The sequence below is a fragment of the Pterocles gutturalis genome, unplaced genomic scaffold (assembly GCF_000699245.1).
Source record: "Pterocles gutturalis isolate BGI_N339 unplaced genomic scaffold, ASM69924v1 scaffold35498, whole genome shotgun sequence".
Classification (NCBI taxonomy): domain Eukaryota; kingdom Metazoa; phylum Chordata; class Aves; order Pterocliformes; family Pteroclidae; genus Pterocles; species Pterocles gutturalis.
Genome location: NW_010119250.1, coordinates 10,267 through 15,312, shown reverse-complemented (window position 1 = coordinate 15,312; position 5,046 = coordinate 10,267). Strand labels below are relative to the sequence as shown.

Below are 5,046 nucleotides of genomic sequence, written 5' to 3'. Positions count from 1 at the left end.
TGTTGTTGTTCTAACTGACAAATTTGGATTGATGAGATTGCCTTACCCACCTTGGTAAATTTGAAGAATTTGGTTTTAAATTAATAAAAGCCAGCACATTTTTTTCTTCTATAAAAGAGAAGCCTATTTTCACGAGGCTTTGTTTCCAAGGGCTCCCCTCACCTGTGAACATTTCACCGCCACCTAGTTTGGTACCATACTTTTCATTGAGGTGCTTTTTGATACTGAACTTCCTTAAAGTACAGTGCCTTCTCAGATAGTAAGTGTATGTTAGAGACAGCAGAGTTGACATAACACAGTTTACACTGATCTTTAAGCATTTAAAAAGCTGAGTCCCTGCCAGGTTTCCTTGTCTTGAAACTTAAGTGCAAGGTGTGTACCACTTGTTGTTTAGCAGGTAAATTATTTTCTTTCCATTGACTAGACAGAGAAGCTGTTGTAACACTGGCTTTTACCTGATGCTGACAAAATTGTTTGAAATAACCATTGTTAGAAACATTTCTGCAGCTTTTTATTAGAACTCCTGAAATCCTAATCAGATGACAACTCCCCACAGCACAGCTGGGCATTATCTTGTGCATGCCAACAGCCTAGCCTGGGCTGTAGCCTCTCCTAGAAACACAGATTGCACATTGGATTTCAGCCGTATTATTCTTTCTTGCCAGTGAAACCTCATTCCTGTTCTACAGCTCAGTCTGTCTCATGACACAGAGCCACATGAGTCCTTAAGAAATTTACATTTTTCAGGAAGACTTGCCAAATTCTACACAGTTGGGAAGATCTCATCCATTTTTTTAAAACCACATATAGTATGGACCCTTTTCCAACTAAATCAGCAGAAATAAAACAGACCTTGCCACAAATGACATTCTTTTCTCAAAGGCAGTTGGTTGTATTACTTGTGGTGTTGCATCACTTACTAGAACTACTTCTGAAAACAAATTTAAAAGATATTATAAAAAACAAAGGAATGATGCAACTGTGCCATAGAAGCATGGGGGATAATTCATCTGAGAAGTAGTTCTACTGAAATAGAATAGTTTAACATCATCCAATGACAGTGTTGCTCTCCATCACTTCACGGTATGATATGGAGCAGGTATTCTTGTTTATGCCTGGTCAGTCCTTTACAGTGTGCCACTAGTTATTTGTAAGTATTAAAAAATCCTTGTTACTGTACAAGTAGATAGGTAATTTCAGGACACTGTTCCAAGTCATTCACAATACAAGAGCTGTTCATCAGTCATGATCACAAGCCCAGGGCTGGCCTCAAGCACAGGCGGACACGCACAGTCACAGCGTTGGAGCACCCCTCCAGTGCCTGCTGTGCAGCACGGACACCACCTTGGCTCAACCGATCTATGGAGCAAACCAGACACAGCTCCCAGCCTGCACGTGTCCATGGCCAGTGCATCTTCAAGCCACATGCCAGATGGATATGGAGGTGATCTCTGAGCCTCTGTGCAACAAACAAGGTCAACTTCTGCCGCTATTAAAAAGGGATTGTTTTAATCTAGCCTCTTCTTGCATTCACCTGCTCCTGCAGCCCACATCCACCATATTCTAGTTTAAAACGGGTAATTCACTTTTTTTTAAAACATTTTATTTTAAAAAACTAAAGTTATGGTGTGGAACCATTTCTGCCAACCGCCTGCACAAAGCAAGATTTTAACAAATCGAAACTACTAGCACGTAGTGGTGTCTGACAAGAAAAATCACAGCCAGCACATCCTGTCCACACCTGTGGTTTTCTCCTCGTTTTTTTCCCGTACACACAAACCTACCACCTGAAGGGCGTGCCCTTGGCACCTCGGGTCCAGCACAGCCGCTGGGCCACTCCCCCTGTCCTTCCAGCGCTGCTCCTGAGCCCCCTGCTGGAGTGTGCGCCAGGGGCCGGGCCACCAGCCCAGCTCTGCTCCTGGGGCTCTGCAGCTGGGACAGGGGGGCTAGGAAGACTAAGTGTAGAATATACATCAGCTGAAAATTAATTACCAAGGAGATTCACAGATTTAGCTTTTCTTAGGTGGGTAGCAATACAATGTCCATGCTGCCACTGCCAACAAATCTTAACACCTATATTAGGGTAACAGATGCTGCTTTGGCTTGAGCACTTCAATAGTCAGAATAAGTTCTTCCAAAAGGTATAGAGGACATGTACTGCTTTGGCTTAGAGGTAAACAATGACCAACCTTCATTTACATTACTAGATGACCTCTGCTGTGATTTACAGAACGCATAAAAAATTTTAATAGCGTGGTTTTTTTAAGTACAAAGGAAATATTTTCAGTGGCATGTTTTGCTTTTGTTTGCATTTGTAACCAAGAAAAACCAGCTTTTCTGCTTGTTGCTGGTATACTATCAACTTGCTCTGCAACAACATAATCCACTAATGTGCAAGAATATCCATGTTCATCACATAGCACAGATAGAAGACAGGCTGGGAAGAAATACAGAAAAAAAAATAATCTATTTCTGTTCTCAGGGTTCTGTTTTTCTAGCAAGTGATAAGATGGTATATATTGCAGATTTTCCTCCCCCCCCCCCCCGGATGAGGTTTTCAGTTGTAGGGTGCACTCATTAAATCTGACAGCTGTTCAAAGTTGTTCCTGAAGTTCACCTCAGCAGTAGCTTTCAAAGATACTTTGCAAAAGAAAAAAAAAAATCAGCTTAAAGCTAATTTAATCAATTTCACGAGGGGGCTGCAGAGTGTAACTGCTTCTTAATGTACATGCACTGCATAGGATCTAGAAGAATTTGCTGTGGGTTCTTTAAACCTGTGTGCCACTTAGTTCAGTTTAACTTCTTGTGGTATTGAAGAATTCTTCAATCTGTGGTTTGATCAACTTCGTAAACTTGTATTCTGTAAAGTGCCATAGACTTTTTTTTTTAATTGTAGCATATTTAAAAAAGATATATATACACAAATTTGTGTGAGATGTGCAATACCAAGAATGGGTTTTGTTGTGGTGTGCTTTTTTCTTTTTTTTTTTTTTTCCTTAGTTTTTTTCTTTTAAACAAGATATTTGAAAAGGGACTTGCCAGGGAAGAAGCGGCTGGAGTTCTGGTGGTGTGGACACACTAAAGCATAGAGTAATGCAACAGAATCACTGATTTTGAAGATTAATACAACAGTAGTAACAGCAGCTTAAAGATTTAACAAAAATCTCTTCTAGATTGATTTGAAATAGTCATATCTAGATAATACAGACAATTCAAATGTGAAGTTGTGTCCATATCTGGCAATATACAATCTAAAACCTGAAAAGGCTCAGCAAGGTTTCTTCGTGTGCTTTATTTACAATGTGGCACTGCAAAAACCATTGCTACTGAGCTGTTTCAGGGTTGTCTATCACCTCTATCTATTTTACTCAAGAAAATTCTCTGGATTTGGGGATTTTTTTTTTCCAGACAAATCATTTCCATTTTCCATTTGTTGTCCCAGATCAGAAGGCGAGGAGTTAAAGTCTTCCTTGAAAGCAGTGGGCACTGGTGCCTACCTCAAGGAAAGGACAGAGCCCAACAAAAGCAGAGCATGGCAGCAACATATACACCACAGCCGCTTTGTATAGGAACAGCGACTGTGGTAATCCAGCTAGAGTAGATTTTGAGCCATGGTTTATTTGTGGTACTGTTTTTCTGTTCTTGAGTCACCACTATGTACATTTGTTAGCATGAATGATGTACCTAATGTATTATTTTTAACCTAAATTTCAATTAAAATGTGAGTTTTCAAAACTTTAACAGGAGTCTGACTATCTTAATTCAAACATACTAGACAAGTCAAGCCACAGCAAGGTCGCTTTAATTGTAGCTTTAATACCATTTAACATCCCAAACCACTGATGTTGTTAAGTGTTTCAGATTTCCATCTGACTTTAACAATTATTGCCACTTACTGATCAAAATGTGATCTGAAATTGTAGCTGTATGTTGCATTAAAGAGACTTTCTAATTGAATATATGTCTGATGGACTTTTTTTTTTAATTTTGTAACTAAAGCATTGCAGTTCCGTTCTCCTGAAGAGGGGTTGCAAAGGTTGTAAAACAAATACTGCTTAATCACACAGACTTTTAAAATGGTGTTTGCCACAATGTGTATTACCTTTCACCTGTGACTTGACAAGCCCTAGAGAGAGGTTAGACGTTCTCTAAGCAAATTTATGGCAGAACTAGGAGTAAGGCTTTCAGTAGTTCAAAGAAAAGTCAGGATGTCACTTTTGTCTCATAGTTGCTATAGTTCATTTCTATTAAATTTACATGTAACAACTGCAATTAGTTTAATCACAGTTCTAACAGTTTCTAAGCTCTTGATTAAAGCCTGTATAATTTAGGAACCTACAGTCCAGAATAAGGGAGGGGATAGGTGCCACTCTGCACCACCACATCAGTCATCTTTATGGATTTCAAAGTGGGTACAGAGACAGCAGTTATTCTACAAATACAAAATACTGCCAAAAGAAGTTACAAAGTACTGATTTGTATAGCTAAAAATATTACCTCCTTTTTTCAGTCAGGTTAACGGAGTTGTCAACAGGTAACCCAGCATTCAATTCTGCAACTGTGTGAATTATTACAGATTTCTGTGTTCGAGTAACTTCTTCCCCATGCTCCAGTTAGGTTTAGAATGGTGATCCAAAGAGAAAATAAATGTATAGCATTAATGTCAGAGGGACGGGAATATAAAGATGTTTTCCTGCTCCTGTGATTCACTGAAAGTATATTCTCAAATAGATGCCTTTTATTTGATTTGTGCTATCTTCATATCAGTGAAATTCTGAGAGTGTAGGAATTGGTGTCCCTAATGAGCTTTGGGTATCACTCAAATGGATTGGATCAGTAAGTTGGTCTACCTGAGAAAGAAAAAGTAATTCCAATTTAATCACATTATTCTCACCACTTCCAATTGCTCTCTTACCTTGGACAAAAAGTGTCACCCCAATGCACAATGCAGCATATCCACTTCTTTCACCAAAACATCAAAAAATACCTGCACAGAAAAGACAAGAGTCCTGCTCTGCAGAACAGCAACACGTGCTTTGGCATGGG

General features: G+C 39.2%; 1 pseudogene; it reads left to right on the top strand.

Annotated features, from left to right (window-relative positions):
- Nucleotides 1-2,382, top strand: part of LOC104463984 — a 2,628-nt pseudogene extending 246 nt beyond the window's left edge.
- Nucleotides 2,383-5,046: the final 2,664 nt, after the last annotated feature.